Raw genomic sequence first — 24,833 nt, forward strand, 5'->3', positions numbered from 1 at the left:
TTTACTGCACACAGTGACTTATCAATTTCTCTAAATATACAAAATAAAATATTTTTCCTTATTTTAACTCATATGTATAAACAAATCATACATCATTCAAAGTTAATCACAAAAAATTCCATTAACAGAAACATACTGAAATTTAATCCCCTCTAATAATATTCCACAAATTAATTACTTATCATGTTTTCTTTATCTCTTCTCAGATACCTGTTTGCAACTTTAACACTTTCCTTCAGTTTTAACACCATAGCTTATCCCTTTCTCTAAAAATACACAAAAAACCTTTTCTTATATCTTATCTACAACAAATCTTTAAAGCCATATCGTTCAGTCTTGGTAAAAAAACCCACACCATTAAAAGCTACTAAAAAACAAACAAACCTCATATAGACTTTAGCCTTGGTCAAATAGCTCAAGACTTTATAAATAGTCTTTTTACATAATTAGTAATGGTGTGTGTGTGTGTGTGTGTGTGTGTGTGTAGGCGTGCCTGTGTGTTTATGCACAATTGACAGCAATAGCAAGTTTGATGCAGAATCTTTTTTGTAATCCAACATTCAGTCAACAATAATAATGCATACTATATTCAAGAAATCTTCTAATTTTATTTTTTAAAAAAACTTTTGTGATTGTAAAGAAAATAATTAGTAATTTTGACTAGATAGTTAGAAAAGTGACAAATAAATGAAAAAACGTAAACATACAAAAAAATAGATAACTTTGCCTCTTCCAACAAAGTCAATGTGGATTTCAACACTGCTATGTTTCTGCCCATACATTTAAAAGTCGAACATTGGATGAGGAGAGGAACATTAATTTATGATTGTTACTACTAGTGTCTAATATCATCGCATGATTTATTTAGATGAGAATGCCCAGATTTACAAGAAGCTACTACACACATAAATTTAGTTTCAATAAATAGAAATATATAACACCTTCTCAGTACCATGGCTCCATGTAGCAAAATGTTCAAAGATATTGGTGGCTGAACAATTGAATCAAATCATATTCATCATATGACACTTGTTGCAACTATAGTTAAAATTTGAGAGCAACAGTGTCAGATGTGGGAAGTCTATCAGTATTGACCAAGTAATAGGATAATGCGAGTCCCATATCATTATTATTTTTTTAAAAAGGGGAACCAATCCTGGTTGGAATCATCCAATTTATAAACAGAATAAAAAGTGGATCTTTTTTCTGTCCTTAAAGGTCAGCCTATAAGGCAACAATCAAAGAAATGAAACTTGAGTCAAAGCCAAGAAAGTAATTTGCGAAAATGAGTCAAATGATGCCCAACTCCCATTTCCCTGAAGATAAAAGAATGAGACAATCAGACTATTTAAGACTGATATCAGCCCTATCGGGTAAATCAGACTAAAGTCAAGAAGCAGATACAAAGATGCCTTTGTACTCTCTTCTGAAAACAGTGTTTTATTTTTGTGCAACGCGTAATATATGTATTAATGAATATACTATTTCTCTTAAGTTCTTTAAGATAAATTATTTGGGCAATTTATAAGATAATGAAAAGGAAGAACCTATTCAAAAATGCAACTATGTTTTTATTTAAATGCAGTAAAATAGAGGAAATAGAAAAAAAAAATTAAACATAGAGCAAAGAGATGCCCAAAATTGCAATTTTAATATAAAATAAAGAATGATAAATCACAGGGTGAACAGTAACAAACTGCCACATCAATTAAAAATGATAGAATAAAAAAGATGGTAGGAAGTAGAGATAAATAAAACTCTCAACACCACATACTTTCATTTTTAGAAGAAATCCGGAAAGAAAGTCAAGTCTACGTTTTCTCTATTGCTTTACTGCAGAAGATGGGGGGACTTCCAGTGACTTTTGCATAATGAAAAGGAGGGGTAGGAGGAGACATACTCCTCAACTATTTTGGGACATAAATCACAGTTTTTAACTACAAAAGAAATGGCATAGTCAATTTTGTACAATTATTTATAAAAAAACAGAGGGTGAAGTTGCGGGTGCCAATTGCAACTAACTTCTACATAAATTTGCAACTTCAATAATTTAAATGCAAACAGGTACTAAAAAGTTATGGGATGGGAGTGGATAGGAGAGAGAGAGAGAGGGAGGGAGGGAGAGGGAGAGAGAGAGAGGGAGGGAGAGGGAGAGAGAGAGAGAGAGGGAGGGAGGGAGAGAGAGAGAAAGAAAGAAAGAAAGAAAGAAAGAAAGAAAGAAAGAAAGAAAGAAAGAAAGAAAGAAAGAAAGGAAAAGAAAGAAAGAAAAGAAAGAAAGAGAATGCAAACCATGATTGGTCTGGGAGGATTTTACAAAACCTCAGATTCATTTCTGCTGAATGGTAATGGGTGTTTGAAAACCTCTTCTGTCTGCAAAATTTACTTAATTTGTTTTATAAACTCCAGCTTTCAACAGCTTAGCACAGAAAAAATGAAGTCTTTAACTTGAAGTGTAACACTAAGCAAAAAAGTCACCAGCTGTGCTCAACCAAATCATTTGCTTGTTGCACAATTTAAAACAAATCAGATAAAAATGCATACAACTGGTGTTGGACAAACATTTGGGTTCTTGCATACGGCTGTAAATTTTTTCGTACTTCTCACAGTTAGACCAAATTCTGCCAAGTTTGAGAAGCAAACAAAAAAATAATAATGGAACAAGTATATTCATATCCCAAAGATACTTTTTCAAGAGGCAAGCAGACTTTCTTGTATTTCTTTGAAGACATTTTTCTTTTTATCCTTCCATTCCACTCCTCTGACCATCCAGTTTGAGCTGAAGAAGCTTCTTGGATGAGAAACAAAATGTCTTCAAAGAAAAACCATAAAGTCCAATTGCCTCTTGAAAAAGTACCTTTAGGACAGCCATGATCTCAGTAAATGAGAATCTCCATAGACTTTTAGCTAATTATATTAATGTGCAAACACATACACACAAAAACACAAAGATATGAAGAGAAAGCCCTTTCATGGATTACTGCCTTGTTATGGCGAAGAGGCTTGCGTAGCTCAATGAAGCTATGCCGTGCGGGGACACCAAAGACGGACAGGTCATAGCAGAGAGTTCTGACAAAACGTAATCCACTGGAGAAGGAAATGGCAACCCACTCCAGTATCTTTGCCATGAAAACCCCATGGACAGTACAAAAAGGAAAAAAGATATGACGCCGGAAGATGAGCCCCTCAGGTCGGAAGGTGTCCAATATGCTACTGGGGAAGAGAGGAGGGCTAATACTAGTAACACATGTAACATGTTTCATAAGATATCACTAATATTAGCTTCCACCACTGTTTAGCCTGAACATAGAAGAGCTAATAGTACACTTTGCAAATATATAGAAGTAACAATTTTATTTAAATTGTGCAACCTTGGCAACTTTAAGACTTGTGGACTTCAACTCCCAGAGTTCCTCAGCCAGCTTTGCTTCAAGTCCACAAATTGCCAAGGTTGGAGACCCCTGCCTTAGGGCATATTCACACCCCTCTATTCAAATATTCATTTGCCTCATGAACTCTGGCTCTGAATGATCCATGGAGCCAATAACAGAGGACATTATCTTCTATTCACTGCAGCCCACCAGGAATAGGAAATCCTGCCCATATTTTTCTATTCCAAGTTGCAAGTAATGATTTCTCATTTGTGTCAGTTCAAACCTGTGGTGGCTCAACAGACTAATGCAGTCTGTTATTAACAGCAGCTGCTTGCAATTACTGCAGGTTCAAGTCCCACCAGGCCCAAGGTTGACTCAGCCTTCCATCCTTTATAAGGTAGGTAAAATGAGGACCCAGATTGTTGGGGGCAATAAGTTGACTTTGTATATAATATACAAATGGATGAAGACGATTGCTTGACATAGTGTAAGCCACCCTGAGTCTTCGGAGAAGGGCGGGATATAAATGCAAATAAAAAGAAAAGTGTCACTATACAGCCTTCCTGCTGAGTTTGATTTGTTCTAGATAATTCCTGCAGCTTGATTGATTATTGAGAAGATAGGGTTTTCCCCTTATCCCATTACTCCACGCTTTCTAGAAACTCTCCGAAGCTTTCCTTACAGATATTTTTGAGTTGCAACATATACTTGACACACAGAATTTTCTTCTTCCAACTCAGCAGAATTTTTTTTAACAAGCTGGCTGTTGTTGTTGCTAAGTTGTTCAGTTTGCCAAGTTCTGTCCATCTCTTCACGACCCCTCTTCTGTCTCCTTTATGTTCATTGTGTCAATGACACTATCTAATCAACTCATCTTCTGCCATCCCCTTCTCCTTTTGCCTTCAATCCTTTCCAACATTAGGGTTCTTCCAATGACTCCACTCTTCCCATTAGGTGGTCAATCTATTTGAGCTTCAGCTTCAGTATCTGTCATTTCAAAGAACATTCGAGATTGATTTCCTTTAGGATTGACTGATTTGACCTCCCTGATACCCAAGGGACTCCCAAGCGTCTTGTCCAACATGCAATTTGAAAGAAACAAGTTGGCCAATGCACATTAACTGGTCCACTGATTTGAGGTAACTGGGGAAACAATGAAATGGTAGGATCGTGGACTTATTAAGCAAAACAAAAATATGGGGAATAGTTCTGAGTTCTATAATAGACATTTGGAAATTTACTGCTACTGCTACTGGGCACTAGTAATTACACATTACAGAAGGTTCAGATTCAGGTTGTATTAATTTTATGTTGGTATGATTGAAAATAAAGTAGATCTGACACACAAAAGAGGGCAGAGTTGGAGATTTTATGTTCTATGGGAGTAATGATAGAATACAGACATATACATCATTAACTTCCCTACCTATAAGTTATGAGAGAACCTGTGTGAAAGAGTGGATAAAGTATTTGAAAAAGGCTGTAGGAGGAGAAATGTCAGATCTACTTTATTAACCTGTGCAGTTAAAAGAGAGATCAGCCTAGAACCTCTATGTAGCCATAAGCAGACTATGTTCAACCCCTCCTAAATTCCATTGACTTTTATCTAACTTCAAACAGGTGCTTGACAAAATTCCTGTGCCTAGGCTCAGTTTAAATCAGTTTAAGTGAACCTTCACAGGTGAACCTGGTCTTTTGTGCTTGGCATAGGCAGAACAAAGTTCTAGTTTAGGGGGATTCTGGATCATTCCAACCACTTATTATTATCAAATAAAAATACTAAGCATCATAATGGAAACAACATAGCATGCATATGTAGTATACTCTACTAATATTTTCCAGAAAATGATTTTCCAATACAAATTGTAGAAAAAATGGTAAAAATTACTTAATTATTTTTTTCTCAAAAATTAACAGAGTTGGAAGGGACCTTGGAGGTCATCTAGTCCAAACCCCTGTTACTCATTCAATATGTCATCTCTCTCCAAATTTCCAGATTGATTCCTATTTGGTTTTCATTTTCTAGATGTCTAATTTTCCAAATCAATTCCTTTTTGGTTTTTATTTTGTAGATGCACATGTCATACGTAATCCCATCTCATTTATTATCAGAAGTAGCTTTTTTAAAAAAAAAACACGCATATCCTTCTCTCTCTTCTACAATAGTTTTTTGCAGAAGTGCCTGTTTGCAAATCTCTTTTGAATGTCCATCATTTGTGATAGGTAGTACAAGTTCAGGACAAGTATTTTGTACTTGTTCTATATCATAAAAAAGCCCACACAAACACAGTGCTTCATCCTATTCAGGCATTATGATATATATCTTGTTGGACATTTACTGGATTTATTTTCCTCAGTTATGATCCACTCCCTGATGAACCTAAATATATTCTGTTTCTTTGATCTTTTCACTCCTTAGGAAACAAAATCTGATCAAGCTTTATGAAACCCTGATGGTACAATAGTTTCAGTGGGTAGAGTTTTTTACCCTGTTTTCAGCTTTGTATTTATACATCAAAAATTTTGGTCTTTGCTAAGAAAAATTAAGCAATATTCCTGGAGAGTAGAAAGGCATAATTAGAGCGGTCTAACACATTTCAATACCTCAGGGTGGGTTTCCACTCAAACGGTACTAGGAACACAAGCCAGAATTATGTAGTACAATCAACCCTTAGGTCAATGAATGCTATCAAATGTTTCTTTTACATTGGTGGACGACAATTACTCCCCATGGCTTCAAAACTTTTTGAAACCAAAACATTAGCTCAAATTGTTTATGAGAAATGGACAGGGATTTATGTGGAAAAAAGAATCATAAAAAAGATGCTTTTAGAGTCTCTTTTAGAGAATTTAAAGAAAATTCCTGCAATCATTTCTAGCTGCACAAAATGGAGCCTCAAATGTCCAGTTAACACTTGAGACAAGATTTTGCTAGTTTTCAGTATGGCCCAAATGTGCTTTTTCAAGAGGCAATTGGACTTTCTTTCCTATTCTTGAAGCTGTTTTGCTTCTCATTCAAAAAGCTTCTTCAGTTCTTGGATGAGAAGCAAAATGTCTTCTAGGAAAAATAAAGAAAGTCCAGTTGCTTCTTGAAAAAGCATCTTTGGGACAACCATGACCTAGATGACTGAGAATCTCTATACACATTTATACTATTGTATCTAATTATTTATTCTGTTTTTGTTCATCTAAACTTTGATGCTTATTGACTGAATAATATTACCGATTTATAGATTTAATTAGAAATGAAAGGTCTAAAATATACACTAGAAATTACAAATTGCTACGGGTGTATAAGGAACCAGAAATTTATAGGTTGATGATAACTTTATGTTCTTGAGAATTGTAACAACAGTGCTAGATTTAGAGGAAAAATACCCAGCACTATGAATGAATGAACCCCAAAGGAAAAATATAGACTCTACTAAGCTCACATAAATGGCTAGATGAGATTGAGATGCAAGAATGCAAGAAAAAGATAAATGAGATTAGATAGATAGATAGATAGATAGATAGATAGATAGATAGATAGATAGATAGATAGATAGTGTTATGTTCGGGAAGTAACGAGGCTGGAGACCAGGGTAGTGACAACAGCTCTTTAATATATGGTGAACCCAGCGACCAGGCTGGGGAAAAACCTCTCCTTATATACAGTTCAACCGGCGGCTTTAACCAATCAGCAACGTGCTTGTTTCCCGCCAAAACATTTAAAGATACATTACACTCCTTCCCTCCCAGAAAACACTTTACCCATATTTACATGATATTTACATATTATTTTTCAACGTAATCACGCAAATAGACTGGGCGTCTCCTGACTCTTTCGGACCTGCGCAGTACATTCCCTGGGAGTGGGTCGAGCTGACCGGAGGGGCTGTTTGCTCCTCTCAGCTCCTTCTCTAGGCCATCCGGCCCTGGATTATTAGCAGAGTCATCCCTGCTGTTTTCTACTGGAACCTGTGGGCGTCGCTGGACCTCCGGAAACTCAGATAAGTCCTGCGATTTTTTCCGGGTTTGATTCAGCTGTGGAATCAAACATTGTATAGTCAGGGCCTGTTTCGACTAATTCGGATTGTTCGGCTATTCGTTTTCGTATTTGGTCTATGTGGCGCCTCCATACTCGGCCGTCCTTTAACTCCACCAAGTATGATTTTGGACCTGTTCTGTTTAGGATTTGTCCTGCTATCCAGGTTGGGCCTTCACCATAGTTGTGTGCCCACACTCGGTCTCCTATGTCCATTTCTCTTGTTTTTCCGATTTCCCCCTTGTAACCCTCCGGCGTATAGTTTGGATTTAAACGGTCTAGGGGGCACCTGAGCTTTCGGCCCATTAATAATTCGGCTGGGCTTCTGCCGGTTGTGACACAGGGGGTTCTGTGTTGGACGGCCAGGAAAACATCGATTTTTGTTTGCCAGTCGCCTGGCTTAAGTCTGGACAATGCCTCTTTTGCGCTCCGGACGGAACGCTCTGCAAGGCCATTCGTCGCAGGGTGGAAAGGCGCCGAGAGGGCATGTCGGATGCCCTCTTCTGCCAAGTACTCCTCAAATTGGGTTGCCGTGAATTGCGGGCCGTTATCGGAAACCAGCATGTCGGGCAACCCATGGGTTACAAATAGGTGCCGTAGGACTGAGATCACGGCCTCGGCTGTCATGGATCTCATGAGAATGATTTCCAGCCATTTGGAGTAGGCATCTACTACTACCAGGAAGGTTTGGCCGTGGAAGGGGCCGGCAAAATCAATGTGGATTCTAGACCAGGGCCCTTGGGGTCTTTCCCATTCCCGAACCGGGGCCGTTGGGGGTAGAGGTCTGGACTCCTGGCAGGCCTGACATTTCCCTACCCTTTCAGCAATTTCTGAGTCCATTAAAGGCCACCACACATAGCTTCTCGCTAGCCCCTTCATCCTAACGATTCCTGGGTGACCCTCGTGGAGGAGGTCCAACACCCTTTTCCTCAATTTTTCTGGGATCACCACTCTATCCCCCATAGCAGGCACCCCTTGAGCCGACAGTTCCCACGTTTTTACAAATTCTTTAAAACGCCGCCCGGCGCAGTGGGCCACCCTCTTGTACCCAACCGAGTACAGTTCTCAAAATAATGTCCGGTATGACGCCCGAGCCACCTCCTTAGATGTGACTGGGCCAGAGTCCAGAGAGTCAATTAACAGTATGGGCGTCCCGGAGTGGGGTCTCGATCGCCCTGGTAGTGGGCATCTGCTTAATCGTCCGCATGCCCCAACTCTTTTCCGGCCGATGCTGCAGTTTGTAGGAATAGGCGGCTAAGAAGATAGTCCATCGGGTCAATCGTGGCGAAAGTGCCACAGGCGTTGGTGATCGCCAGCCAGTATCCCTAACAGTGGTCTATGGTCTGTAACAATTTCAAAGTCTCTACCAAAACGATTCGTGAAACTTTTACCCTGACACAATGGCTTGCGCTTCCTTATCCAACTGGCTATAGTTCCTCTCTGTCGAGGACATCGTTCTGGAGTAGAAGGCTATTGGGGCTTCTGTGCCATTTGGAAGCCTGTGGCTGAGCACAGCCCCACCCGTAAGGGGAAGCATCGCAAACTAATACCAATGGCAATGAGCTATGATACTGAATCAGTAAGCTATCGCCGAGAGTAGGTTTTTACTGCTTGAAAGCCCTAGCTTCCGACTTTCCCCAAGACCAAGCAGTATTCTTTCCCAGTAACTTATGTAGCGGCTCGGCAACGGTTGCCTTATTTTTAAAAAGACCGCAGAAAATTCACTAGACCCAGGAATGCCTGTAGCTCTGTTTTGTTTTTGGGCGCTGGAGCCTTTCTTATTGCCTTGACCTTGCTTTCAGTGGGGTGAATTCTCCTTGTCTATTCTGTAGCCCAAGAACTCTACGGATTCTACCCCTATCTGGCATTTGTTCACTTTAACCTTTAGACCGCTGACCGGAAAATGCCCAGAACTTTTCTCAACGCTCCCCAATTCTTCTAAATTTTCGCTGATATCAATACATCATCGAAATAGGGACTACCCCGGAGCCCTTGCAGAAGTCGCCCATTAAATTTTGAATAGACCAGGTGCCACACTCACCCCAAACTGTAACCGGGTACACTTGAAAGCACCTCTGTGAGTCACAATCGTCTGGGCTTCGCTGTGTTGGCGTCTCACGGGCAGTTGTTGATAGGCTTGAGCCAAATCTAACTTGGCAAAAACGTGCCCTTGCCCCAGCGAGTGCAGCAAGTGTTGCACCACGGGGACCGGGTAAGCGCTTTTCTGCAAGGCTTTGTTTAACGTCGCCTTGTAGTCAGCGCAGATTCTAACTGACCCATCTGGTTTCACTGGGGTGACGATTGGCGTCTCCCACTTTGCGTGATCGACTGGCACCAGAATCCCCTGACTGATGAGCTTGTCTATCTCCTTGTCAATCTTGGGTTTAAGGGCAAAAGGGACTCTCCTTGCCTTTAACCTAATGGGGGCTACCTGGGGGTCTAAATTGAAGGAAATAGGGGTCCCCTTGTACTTGCCCAGGCAGTCCTTGAAGACATCTTCGAACTCGTTCATGAGTGTGTCTTTAGGTTAAAGTCACTTCTGTAGATGCCAGTCACTCCCATGCCCAATGCACGGAACCAGTCTAGTCCCAACAGACTTGGCAGGGTCCCTTCGACTATCGTGATGGGCAGGGTCTTCTTGTGTGGTCCGTACTCGACGCGGACGGAGGTGGTCCCTCGAACAGGGATGCGATTCCCTTGGTAGTCGTGCACTCGTAGCCGCTGTGTTTGCAGTTTGCGTTTGGCGATTCTCGGCAAAGCTTTTGCAAAAGTGTCCCAGGACATGATTGTGATCGCTGACCCGGTGTCCACTTCTAGTCGGCACGGCACTCCTTCGATTTTCGGTTTAGTGAAGATTTTCTTCTCGACGCGGGTTGCGGCACGGCCTATTATCACGGTCGTTCGATTTGAATTCGCGCCCTTTTTGTTTTGACCAATCGCGGGTCGCCTTGCCGATCCTGCGCTCTGATTGGTTGGTTTGAATTTTCGGCGGGAAGGTTGGGGTGCTCGACAGACTTGAGCCAGGTGCCCCTTCTTCTCGCACCGCCGACATGTAGCGTCCTTGAACTTGCATCGTTGACGCTGGTGTTCCCCTCGGCAACTTCCGCATTCATCCCGGTCTTCTTTGCCCTTCTCTCGGTGAGGCAAACTCCTTCCTCATCCTCGCCGTCTGATTCGGTCTGGATTTCTTCATTGTGGACCGGGTTGATTTCGTGCCCGTTGGCGTGAGTGGCTTTGTAGGGTTTCCGCCGCTTGGGTGGACATCTCATGAGCTCTGGCTTCGTCCAGAGCGTTTGCCAGCGTTAGATTGCTTTTTGATAGCAGCCGCCCGCAAACGAATGTCTCTGACCCCACGGATGAGTTGCTCTAACAGCTCCTCATCCAAGTCTCGGTACCCACAGTCCTTGGAGGCTTTTCTCAGGGCGGCCATGTAATCGCTGATGGATTCGCCTCTTGCTGTCTGCGCTCTCCAAATTCAAAACGCGACATTTATTTGGACGGTGTTGGCTCGAAATGGTTCTTCAATAGATTTTGCAGAGTTTGCCACGATACCGATTGTACCGGCGTTGGCTCTGCCAGGGCTTCCGCGATGTCGATGACCTCGGGACCGCAATGGCTCAGGAAATATGCCCTTTTGCGGTTGTCTGGAACTCATTGCAGTTCGTTTGCCTCTAGGAAGCTTTCGAAACGGGTCATGTACGTTCCCCATTTCTCCCTGGCTGGGTCAAACGGCGCGGGCGGAGTGTAGCTGGCCATCTCCGCGTTTCTGCCCTGAGTTTGCTGGGTTCGGTTCTTCCGTGCTTCAGCTCGTTCCTGGTGCTCTTTAGCCTCGGAATCCCACCTTCGTCGCCAGTGTTATGTTCGGGAAGTAACGAGGCTGGAGACCAGGGTAGTGACAACAGCTCTTTAATACATGGTGAACCCAGCGACCAGGCTGGGGAAAAACCTCTCCTTATATACAGTTCAACCGGCGGCTTTAACCAATCAGCAACGTGCTTGTTTCCCGCCAAAACATTTAAAGATACATTACAGATAGATAGATAGATAGATAGATAGATAGATAGATAGATAGATAGATAGATAGATAGATAGATAAACAGACAGACAGACAGACAGACACACACACACACACAGACGGACAGACAGACATAGATAGATAATAAATAATGAATGAGAACTATAATAGTTTGGTAAGTATCTGCTTTAAAAGGTCTCTTGCTTCAAAGATTAGTTTAAACATACTGTAGATTTATTCATGCTACACACAGTCAGACTGTGACAACTAGTAAAGAATACAAGAGGAAAATGAGGTTCTGAATGTGAGACCAACCAAACTTTTGGTTATGTTAAGAGTGTACCTTAAACAGTGTGGGCATTGGAAAACATGAAGTGAAAGAAATCAGAATGAAAACTGATTGAATGCAGAAAAAGAAAATATGAGTCCTGTATGAAAAAAGTATTAAAAGATAGATTACTCTCTCAATCCAATGACTGGAAAGTGAGCATAAGGAAGGAGAATGTGGAAACTATTTAGAGCAAGATATGAAAAGTATTACGTCACAGAGTGCCACAGAAGTATGTGGAATTATGCTAATAGACAGTATGAAAATAAATAGTTGGTGGAATTAGGAAATGAAAAGATCTGTGGGTAAGGTAAAATGTATTTAAGAGATTGATTGCTGCAAAAATGAAAATGGCAGACCAATTTTGATTGGACAAAAATAATGGAAGTGGATAAAGAAGGCTAAATAAAGAGCCTTTAGCAGAGGGACTAGAAATAAGAATAAAAGGGGATGAAATGATTTGGCATGGCATTGAAGCGAGAGTGATAAAAAAACTATTTTTTGTGATTTGTATGGGAATGAGAGTAATATGTATGCAGATCTGTGGGGTGTGTGTGTGTGTGTGTGTTTGTGTATGGGTAGAAATTATCTGATCTTTTCAGACATCTAATCTGGAACTTCAAATGTATCCTGAGTCAGATGACTATCAACAACGCAAATATACTGAAAATCATGGTGCATGGGAAAAACATTACCAGGAGAGAAATAGTACAAAATAATGTTACAATTTTTGCTGCACAAAAATTAAGAGGTAAGGAATGTTAGGAATGCTAGGGATTGCTCTTTGCCCAATTTCAACTCATGGTTGAAAAACTGCATTAATTAGTCACAGACTAATTAATGGCCCAGAGACATCAATTGTGTATCATGATGGTTCTCTAATCTGGAGTAAGAATCAGAAAAACATGGATTTCTTATACCATAATAAAGCATAGAAAAATGCAAACAATTCTTTTGTTTCCCCATAGTGATATACAAGTAGTTCTTGCTTACCAGCTAGAGATGGGATGGAAACTCTGTTGCTAAGTGATGCAGTTGTACAGTGAAATAGTATGTGACTGCATCACATTACAATGTCAGTTCTATCTGTGCATATTAATCAAATCATTGCAGATCATTAAGTACAACATCCTCTGACTGCAACATGTGATTTCCTGCTGACTTGACTTTGCTTGTCAGAAACTGGCTGTGAAGATTAGAAATAGCAATCATGGGACTGCAGGATGATGAGACTTGTAAGTATGTAAGGGTTGCCAAATACCTGAATCATGACTGAATGACCATGGGGATTCTACAATAGCTACAATTTTGAAGATGGAGTTAAATCTTCTTTTCCAGTCCTGTTGTAACTTTAAACATTCATGAATGAGCAGTCTGTTGTGGTCTGCCAGCAACCTGCAGAGCTGGCAGTGGAGTCAGACATTGAGGAGGCTGGGGAGGAACATGGGCCAGTCCTGGAGTCTGGGGAAGGCTCGGATGAGGGCTCTGCATTGGAGGCAGAAATAGGGCCAGGGCCATCTGGGAGTTATGCGTGGACTCCAGAGCCTCCAGAGTCGGACATCAGAGGGGCAGAGGAACAGGAGGAACCTGTTCCTAGTGCACACATGCAAAGAGCTGCCAGAAGGCAAGAACAGTTAAAACAAAAGGGACGACTTGGGAGTAAGGCCTGGAGATGATTGGCCTCTCCCATAAGGCTTAAAAGAGGAGCAAAGGCATGTGAGCCCTTTGCAGGAAAGCAGCATTGTTAATTCTGTTTCCAGTAGGCATCTCTGTTTGATTCGGGACTCCATATGGCTTTGCCAAGTAGGTCTTTGGCAGTGTATCAATGGAGATAAAGATTGGTGATTATCCCAAAGGACTTCTCCCAAAGGACTTTTTGCAACTAAATTGGACTCAGCTGTAAATGAAAGTAATTCACAGCTGTTGCAATAAAAAAGGTTTTTGGGACTGCTCGTGTGTTTTAATGACTCAATAAGCCTAGGTCAAAACACAGTCAGTAAGTGAGGACTAGCTGTAAAATTTGCTGATTAGACCTTTGAGTGAATACATCAGGGGGAAAAAAACCCATACAAATCCATACAGGGCATTTTTAATTATATCCTTTTATTTATTTTTTTTATATGCTCCTAATTGCACTGATTTGGGACAAATGTAATGAAATGTTTGATTGTAAAATCCATATGTGGAAAAAAATCATAAGAAATTTCATGCAGAATGGCCATGAGGTGATGGGGAATCATCATCATCATCTCATCTGGATCAGGGGTTTCCAACCTTGGTCCCTTTAAGACTTGTGGACTTCAACTCCCAGAGTCCCTCAGCCAGCAAAGCTGACTGAGGAACTCTGGGAGTTGAAGTCCACAAGTCTTAAAGGGACCAAGGTTGGAGACCCCTGATCTGGATGACATGGAGCTAAATGTCAGGATTTGACATTTGGAGAGCAAGCTTGGAGAGCAAATCACTGCCAAAATCTAAAACCTGAGCTACAAGTATTTTCTATTATTTCAAAAGAATTATTCACTTATTTCCTCCATAAAATAATTCTGTTGCTTAATCAGGTAAGAATGCCATTTCACTTCCAAATCTCACTATGATCTAAGATGATATGACTGATGTAACCAATATTTCACCAGGATCATGATGATTTGGGACAGATGTATCAGTCACACAAGACAATATTTTCCTCCTATTTCTCACCAAAGATGAAAAACAATTTCTACCAGCCTTTATTTTTATTTACTTATATCCCAACTTAATTTTTTTAGTAAACAACTCAAGATGATAAAATGTCTAATGTAAATGTAAAATGTTTTTCCTCTTATTCTCCCCAACACAGTCCTATGAAGTGAGTTGGACTGAAAGAGAGTAACTGCTTAAAGCCACCCAGCTGGATTTCACGGCTAAAGTGGGATTAGAATTCAGAGTCTCTTAGTTTCTAGCCTGGTGCCTTAACCACTAGACTAAACTCTTTAGTATTAATCTTGCTAAATACTGTTTTATTTCTTCTTCTCATCCTTCTGCCAGTCACTGTCTAATATAACTTTCCTGAACTCTGAAGAAATAGCTTAGTAATGGAACTTTATGGAGAGTCAGAATGAACAAGATTTTATTTTGTTTGTTTATTTGTTTGGTAATTAGATTTCTATATTGTTTTCTCACCAAGACAACTCTAGCTAGCTTAAAGATAAAGGTAAAGGTTTCCCCTCGCATATATGTGCTAGTTGTTTCCAACTCTAGGGGTGGTGCTCATTTCTGTTTCAAAGCAGAGGAGCCAGCATTGTCCAAAGACGTCTCCATGGTTATGTGGCCGGCATGACTAAATACCAAAGGCACATGGAACTCTGTTACCTTCCCACCAAAGGTGGTCCCTATTTTTCTACTTGCATTTTTTATGTGCTTTCAAACTGCTAGGTTGACAGAAGCTGGGACAAGTAACGGGAGCTCACCCTGTTACGTGGCACTAGGGATTACTGTGGCTTTAGGTAGTTTATGATGTGATGCAATTAAAATATCATATAAAACAAAAAAATGTTAAAAAGTAAGAATCAGTAAGAATCAGGCAATTAAAAATAGATAAATTTTGATTAATTATTATAGAACTACTTTTAAGATTCCAGGTTCTGATAGCTTGGAGCACTTGGTTCCTCTGATGTTAATCTAACTTCTTCATATTTTAAGAAATGGATAAACCCAGATCATTTAAATACATTTTCTTTAAAAAAAATGCGTCTAGGTTCATCACATTCATCCTTTGCCTTCTTCTATCAGCTCATCTTCAGGTTTCTTCTGTCACTAGTAGAAGATGAAAGCTGCCAAGGTCAATGAGGTGTTTCTCAATTAACATTTCAAATTATGCTTCTAGGTGTGAGTCTCTCTGCTCTACTCTCAGCTGTCAAAACTGTTTGAAAGACTGTCAAGGAATAGCCTGCAGAGAATTACCTGACCTTAGGTGTCATTGATGATGTAAATGTATTTAAAGGTTCAAAGAGGCAAAAAGGAGGTTAGCAGAGTCTTTCCCAGGCCCTCATTTATTTATAGAAATAAACATAATAGAAGCTGGCTACATTAATTAAGTTCCATTGAGTTCACTGTATAACATTTGACCCATTGTTATTTCATTTTTTAAATATGTCTATGAGGAAAAAGCATCATGAAACTGCCATTACATTATCAACAGGTGCTTAAAGTCTTTGTATAGCAATATTTGTATAGCAATATAGCAATATGCCTGATGACAATAAATGGTCATTATTATCATGGGGTGGTCCAGTGTGGAAAAGTACAGCTGAGTGTCATCAGCGTACAGCTGGTACCTCACACCGAAACCACTGATGATCTCACCCAGCGGCTTCATATAGATGTTGAACAAGAGGGGCGAGAGAATCGACCCCTGAGGCACCCCACAAGTGAGGCGTCTCGGGGCCGACCTCTGCCCCCCCGTCAACACCGTCTGCGACCGATCGGAGAGATAGGAGGAAAACCACCGATAAACGGTGCCTCCCACTCCCAATCCCCCCAACCGGTGCAGCAGGATACCATGGTCGATGGTATCAAAAGCCGCTGAGAGGTCTAATAGGACCAAGGGAGAGGAATAACCCTTATCCCTGGCCCTCCAGAGATCATCCACCAACGCAACCAAAGCCATCTCAGTGCTGTAACCGGGCCGGAAACCGGACTGGAACGGGTCTAGATAGACAGTTTCCTCCAGGTACCGAGGTAGCTGACATGCCACCACACTCTCTACAACCTTCGCCGCGAAGTGAAGGTTGGAGACCGGACGATAATTACCTAACACAGCTGGGTCCAGAGAAGGCTTCTTGAGGAGAGGCCTCACCACCGCCTCTTTCAAGGCGGCCGGAAAGACCCCCTCCAACAAAAAAGCATTTGTAAGCCCCTGGAGCCAGCCTCGTGTCACATCCTGTGCGGCCAGCACCAACCAGGAGAGACACGGGTCCAGTAAACATGTGGTGGCATTCAACCTACCCAGTAACCTGTCCATGTCCTCGGGAGCCACAGGGTCAAACTCATCCCAAACAATCTCAACAAGACGGCTCTCAGACATTTTAATGGTAGGATGGGGGGAAGGAACACCTTATTTAGTCTTCTCAGAATCCTATGTCTGTCCTATGACTGCAATGTAGACCTAACAGACTAAAAACTCAAAACCAAAGTGCAAATACCAGGCACTTACAAATTAAACCTAGCATGTAGGAAGTTACAATATTTACCTATTTTGATATAGTATAAAATTTAAAATGACTTCGAGAACTCCATTTTTTTTTTATTAACTCAAATGCTATCCCATGTGCATAGCAGGCAAATGTACAGAACTCAGTCTTTAGTTGAAAATGGCTTTGCAATCTCAGGTTGGGTGGAATTCAGTAGTTTCCAGTGCATTGCTTAACTCTCTGCTAAAACCCACCGGTTTCTTATCAGCAGAGGATAATATAGTTGAAGTGCATTTCTTTGAGAGACAGATTTATTTATTGCCTACTGACTAAGAATAAATTGAAATGGGAATTTGCAGGATTCTTTGAGCTACAATTCATAGAGGTCAGTGTTCAACATTCCCAGTTTTCTTAATCGCAAAACTGATATTAAACGTTGCTAGATAGTAACCTCCTTCACATCACCTACCTACATTTACATCAACATGTCACTGCTTCAATCCATGAATTCTAAAGAGGAACTGTTTCTCCTGCTAGTATCTTGTATCCCTTTGGAGACTGGTGGTGCCTCATTTTGTCATTAATTCCATAAAGGAATATTGCCTTCCTGTTCTCAGGAGATAAGGAAATGCAAGTGGAATACTGTTAACATTGATTCTAATGTTCAGTGCATACTGCTTTGGGATAAGGTTCATGTTTATGAAAGACATGGCACCAGAATTTTTCAAAGGCATTGGAAATCCATTTTACTTTGTTGATTTTAAGATCCTGGGATGAAACTAAGCAATAGGGGTATTTTTTATCTATATTTTAAAAGAATATTTAATGTGTCTATTAATTCAGTCATGGATTCATGGGTAAAGATCTCATTTGAAATTATTGGAAAGATAACTGTTGTAAAGATATAAGAAGTATAGTCAAATATTATATATATTGTATATATATTCATATTGTATGATTTTAATACACTTTTCTGCAATCATAAACAATGAGGATTGCAGTCATTCTTCATATTATGTTCCATGTTTTGTAATGAAGTAATCAGTTCAACACTCATCTGAAAAAAGTTTACACAAGCAAAAGATAATTTGTGTGTTTTAATTAACTCAGGAAAGAAGTGTTAATTCATTTGTTAGAGGAAAAAAAGTCTATGTGTTTCTGCTAATCATAACATTTGATTACATAGGCTTGAAAACACCACAGTACCTTCCAGATGTCTACTTTAAATAAGATACCATTTTTCTTTAAATATTTCATCTTCTGTACACTCAAACTACTGCATAATCTAAACAACAGACCATATTTCTGAAAAAAACAGAAGACAGTGTTACTAGGCACAAAGACAAACTTCAGATTTTTTTTCTCAACTGTTTTCAATGTTAATTTTCCCATGATCAATCATGTTTTCCTTCTCCTTATATATCTTTCATCAATAATTTAAGAGAAATTTCCATTTGCACCAAGTGGAAGATCCAACAGGTTCCTAACAAACCTAGCAGACAACTTTGTTTCCCAAAAAATAGAGAAGGCAACAAGGGGATCAGCCATACTGGACTTAATTCTCACTAACAGAGATGAAATGATAGAAGATGTTGAAGCTACAGGAACCTTGGGGGCAAGTGACCACACAATATTAGAATTTGACATTAAGCAAATACAAGTAGTAGAACAAAGTCAAACTAGAGTCTTGGACTTTAAGAGAGCTAATTTCAATAAACTTAGAGAGAGCTTGAGAAGGATTCAATGGATGAGAATCCTCAGGGGGAAAAAACAACTCAAGAAGCTTGGAAAATTTTGAAAAGTGAGATTATAAAAGCGCAGTCTAGCACAATACCAATGAAGAAGAAAAATAATAGATCTCAAAAGAAACCAGCATGGATGCATAAAGAACTATCTGACAAATTGAAAGACAAAAAGGACAAATATAAAAAGTTGAAAGAGGGACAAATAACTAAGGCAGAATATCAGCAAATAGCCTGAGCCTGTAAAGATGAAGTGAGGAAAGCTAAGCTCACAATGAACAAAGGCTAGCGACAAAAGTAAAAAATAACAAAAAAAGCTTCTTCCAACATGTTAAAAACAAGAAAAAAGTCAAGGAAACAATTGGCCCATTGCTGGGAGAAAGTGGCAAGAAGATGACAAGCAACAGGGAGAAAGCAGATCTACTTAACTCATTTTTTGCATCTGTCTTTACACAAAAGGAAAAAACAATCCAACCTATCAAAAACAGCACCACAAAAAACAGATTAGGAACACAAGTTAAAATAGGGAAGAAAATGGTAAGTGAACACCTGTCTACCCTAGACGAGTTCAAATCACCAGGACTGGATGGATTACACACCAAGGTTCTGAAGGAACTGGCAGACGTGATCTCAGAACCACTGACTATATCTTTCAAAGATCCTGGAGCACAGGAGCTGCCAGAGGACTGGAAAAGAGCTGATGTAGTTCCCATCTTCAAAAAGGAAAAAAACAGATCCAGGAAACTACAGACCTATCAGCCTGACCTCAATACCGGGAAGATTCTGGAAAGATAATCAAGCAACGAATCACCGAACACCTAGAAGCAAACAAAGTAATAACCAAAAGCCAACATGGGTTTGTCAAAACAGATCATGCCAGACTAATCTTATTGCATTCTTTGACAAAATGACAAATATAAAAAGTGGAAAGAGGGCAAATAACTAAGGCAGAATATCAGCAAATAGCCGAGCCTGTAAAGATGAAGTGAGGAAAGCTAAGGCTCACAATGAACAAAGGCTAGCGACAAAAGTAAAAATAACAAAAAGCTTCTTCCAACATGTTAAAAACAAGAAAAAAGTCAAGGAAACAATTGGCCCATTGCTGGGAGAAAGTGGCAAGAAGATGACAAGCAACAGGGAGAAAGCAGATCTACTTAACTCATTTTTTGCACCTGTCTTTACACAAAAGGAAAAAACAATCCAACCTATCAAAAACAGCACCACAAAAAACAGATTAGGAACACAAGTTAAAATAGGGAAGAAAATGGTAAGTGAACACCTGTCTACCCTAGACGAGTTCAAATCACCAGGACTGGATGGATTACACACCAAGGTTCTGAAGGAACTGGCAGACGTGATCTCAGAACCACTGACTATATCTTTCAAAGATCCTGGAACACAGGGGAGCTGCCAGAGGACTGGAAAAGAACTGATGTAGTTCCCATCTTCAAAAAAGGAAAAAAAAACAGATCCAGGAAACTACAGACCTATCAGCCTGACCTCAATACCGGAGAAGATTCTGGAAAAGATAATCAAGCAACGAATCACCGAACACCTAGAACAAACAAAGTAATAACCAAAAGCCAACATGGGTTTGTCAAAAAATGATCATGCCAGACTAATCTTATTGCATTCTTTGACAAAATGACAAAATTAGTAGACCAGAGGAATGCTGTCGATATAATTTACTTGGACTTCAGTAAAGCATTTGATAAAGTAGACCATAACCCACTACTAGATAAAGTAGAAAAATGTGGGTTAGACAGCACCACCACCAGATGGATTCGTAATTGGCTGGCCAACCGCACTCAATGTGTAGTCCTCAACGGAACTACATCCAGATGGAGGGAAGTATGCAGTGGAGTACCCCAAGGCTCTGTTTTAGGCCCAGTACTCTTCAACATCTTCATCAATGACTTGGACGAGGGGATAGATGGGGAACTCATCAAATTTGCAGATGACACCAAGCTGGCAGGAATAGCCAAAACTCCAGAAGACAGGCTCAAGTTACATAAAGATCTTGACCGACTTGAACATTGGGCGCTATCTAACAAAATGAAATTCAACAGTGAAAAAAGTAAGGTTCTACATTTAGGCAAAAAAAAAATGCACAGGTACCATATATGTGGTACCTTGCTCAATAGTAGTAACTGAGTTTGAGGTGAAGTGTGAGGAGATCTTTGTTGATTTGATCTAGGGGGAATCTTTTTATGTGAAGTTCATTTCTGATTAGGGCCAATTCTGTTCTTTTTAGGATGCATTTGGCGGCTGCAGAGTTGGAGTGGAATTTCAATTGGAAGCATGTGGGGATTAAATTTTGATCTCGGCAGTTTCGTAGGAATGCAAGGTCACATAAAATGGAAGCTCTTTGGACTTCTAGTTTTTCATAGGTCCTGGTCAGATGGTGGATTTCCTCCCCATAGAGGTGCAATATTTGTTTTCTGAGGTTTTCGCAGGTGTTTGTATGTAGGTCTTTGGTTATTCGGGTTTTCTCCTGCGTAAAATTGGAAGTGTATTGGCGACATTTCGACAAAGTCTCATTCGTCATCTTCAGGCTTCAGCTTTGTGCTTCTGGGAGCAATGTGTGATTGCAGCTTTTTCTTCCTTTTTAACTGCTAATGGGGCAGTGAATGGATTCCAGAGAAATAAGATTACCAAACTAATCCAAAAAGAACCCCCCACTAAAATCCAAGACAGAGAACAAGAAAACGGCACAGCCCTCCTCCCATATATAAAAGGCACCACAGACAGAATCAGCAAGATCCTTCACAAACACAACATCAAGACAGCATTCTGCAAAAAACCGAAAAATATCCACCATCCTAGGAAACCCCAAAGACAAAACTGAGTTAGAAAACCAAGGAGTATATGAAATCCCATGCACTGCCTGCCCCACCACATACATTGGACAAACCAACAGAAGAATAAGTGCACACATTGAAGAACACAAGAACTCAGTCAAAAAAGAGGAACCAACTTCTTCCCTGGTCCAACACCTTAAAGCCACAGGACACAATATTGACTTTAAAAAGACCAGAACTATTGCCAAAACTGAACACTTTAACAACAGAATAATCAGAGAAGCCATCGAGATAGAAAAATGCTCATACAGCATGAACAAACGAGATGATACCTCCCACCTACCAGCCATTTGGAAACCCGCCCTTATTGACAAACGAGTCTCTAACACGAGGAATGACACCAGACCCACACTCACGAGGTCCACACAGGATGTCACCACCACACATCCACCCAGAAAGCAGACCCAAACCCACACTGATCATGAAACACGACCAAGGACCGGAAGCCAGACCGCAGCTGCAATCCATACATGCAGCAGACTGACACCCACTATGAAGATGTAGCACGACCACGAAGCCAAACACAATCCATACATGCAGCTCACTAGCTCAAATCCCCCTGCAACTCAGACTAATCTGAACACAACCAAGCCCCCACCCAAACAGGACACACCCCCAGCCAATCAGAGCACAGAAAAACCCCAGCCAATCAGAGCACAGCCAAGCTCCCACCCAATCAGTTATTTATTTATTTATTATTTATTTATTTATTTTATTTGATTTTTATACCGCCCTTCTCCCGAAGGACTCAGGGCGGTGTACAGGCAAGATAAAACCAACAATACAAATATACACGTTAAAATACCTTTAAAAAACTTATTTAAAATTAGCCTGAAGTTAAAAATTACCATCAATTAAAACCCCATTTAAAATTGCTAAAATTCACTTTTAAAATCCAATTTAAGCCAGCCCCGCGCGAATAAAAAGATGTGTCTTCAGTTCGACGGAATGTCCGAAGGTCAGGTATTTGGCGTAAACCGGGGAAGCTCGTTCCAGAGTGTGGGAGCCCCACAGAAGGCCCTTCCTGGGGCCGCCAGCCGACATTGTTTGGCGGACGGCACCCTGAGAAGTCCCTCTCTATGGGAGCGTGCGGGTCGGTGGGAGGCATGTGGTAACAGCAGGCGGTCCCGTAAGTACCCAGGTCCTAAGCCATGGGCGCTTTAAAGGTCGTAACCAACACCTTAAAGTGCACTCGAAGGCCACAGGCAGCCAGTGCAGTCTGCGCGGGAGGCGGTGTTACATGGGAGCTACGCGTAGCTCCTCTATCACCAGCGCAGCTGCATTCTGGACTAACTGAAGCCTCCGAGTGCACTCAAGGGAGCCCCATGTGAGAGCATTACAGTAATCCAAGCGAGAGGTAACGAGCGCATGAGTGACTGTGCATAAGGCATCCCGATCAAGGAAGGCGCAACTGCGAACCAGGCGAACCTGGTGGAAGGCCCTCCTGGAGCGGCCGTCAAATGATCTTCAAACGACAGCCGATCATCCAGGAGGACGCTAAGTTGCGCACCCTATCCTTTGGGGCCAATAACTCGCCTCCGACAGCCAGCTGCGGCTGCAGCTGACTGAATCGGGATGCCGGCATCCACAGCCACTCCGTCTTGGAGGATTAAGCTTGAGCCTGTTTCTCCCCATCCAGACCCGTCGGCTTCCAAACACGGGACAGCACTTCAACAACTTCATTGGGGTGGCCGGGGTGGAAAAGTACAGCTGGGTATCATCAGCGTACTGCTGGTATCTCACCCGAAACCACTGATGATCTCACCCAGCGGCTTCATGTAGATGTTGAACAGCAGGCGAGAGAATCGACCCCTGTGGGACCCCACAAGTGAGGCCCCTCGCGGTCGACCTCTGCCCCCTGTCAACACCGTCTGCATCCGGTCGGAGAGATAGGAGGAGAACCACCGATATCGGTGCCTCCACTCCCAATCCCCAGCCGGCGCAGCAGATACCATGGTCGATGGTATCGAGCCGCTGAGAGGTCTAATAGGACCAGGGCAGAGGAATAACCCCTGTCCCTGGCCCTCAGAGATCATCCACCAATGCGACCAAAGCTGTCTCCGTGCTGTATCCGGGTCGAAGCCGGACTGGAGCAGGTCTAGATAGACATCTTCATCCAGGTATTGGGGTAGCTGTCGCGCCACGGCACTCTCTACAACCTTCGCAACAAAGCGAAGGTTGGAGACTGGGCGATAATTACCCAAAATAGCTGGGTCCAGGAGGGCTTCTTAAGGAGGGTCTCACCACCGCCTCTTTCAAGGCGGCAGGAAAACCCTTCCAATAAAGCGTTGATAATCCTCTGGAGCCAGCCTCGTGTCACCGCCTGAGTGGCCAGTACCAGCCAGGAAGGGCACGGGTCCAGTAAACATGTCGTGCCGTGCACCCTCCCCAACAACCTGTCGGCGTCCTCGGAGCCACAGGGTCAAACTCATCCCAAATGGACTCAACAAGACGTGCCTCCTCTCCCTCGCTTGGATCATCCCAAATTCGGTCCAGACCGTCCCTCAGCTGAGCGATTTTATCGTATAGATAACCACTAAACTCCTCGGCTCGTCCCTGCAAAGGGTCATCCCGCACCTCCTGATGTAGGAGAGAGCGGGTCACCCGAAACAGGGCGGCCGGGCGGTTATCTGCCGACGCAATGAGGGTGGAGGCGTAGGAACGCCTCGCTTCCCTCATTGCCACTAGGGAGGGCCTAGAATAGGACCTAACTAGTGTCCGATCAACCGGGCGACTAGACCTCCAGGAACTCTCAAGGCGTCTTCTCCGGCGTTTCATCTCCCTCAGCTCCCCGGAGTACCAGGGAGCTGGTTGAGACCTGCGCTGGGTCAGAGGCCGCAAAGGCACGACACGGTCCAAGGCCCCAGCCGCGGCCTGTTCCCAGGCCACGACCAGTTCCTCAGTCGTGCCGTGGGCCAGTTCCTCAGGGAATGGCCCAAGCTCCGTCAGGAACCTCTCGGGGTCCATCAGGCGCCTGGGACGGAACCACCGTATAGGTTCCGCCTCCCTGCGGTGGTGAATGGCGGTTCGGAAGTCTAGGCGAAGGAGAAAATGATCCGACCATGACATTGGTTCTGTTACTAAATCATCTAACACCAGATCATTAAGCCACTGTCCAGAGATATAAATCAGATCCAGCGTGCCTCCCCCCGTGTGCGTAGGGCCATCATTTACTCGAATCAGGTCCAAGGCCGTCATGGAAGCCTGGAACTCCCGAGCTGCCGTCGATGACAAGCCAACTGATGGCAGGTTAAAATCCCCCATGACTATAAGTCTGGGGGTCTCGACCGCCACAGCAGCAAGTACCTCCAACAGCTCAGG

Source organism: Ahaetulla prasina, chromosome 1 (assembly GCF_028640845.1).
Source record: "Ahaetulla prasina isolate Xishuangbanna chromosome 1, ASM2864084v1, whole genome shotgun sequence".
Classification (NCBI taxonomy): Eukaryota; Metazoa; Chordata; class Lepidosauria; order Squamata; family Colubridae; genus Ahaetulla; species Ahaetulla prasina.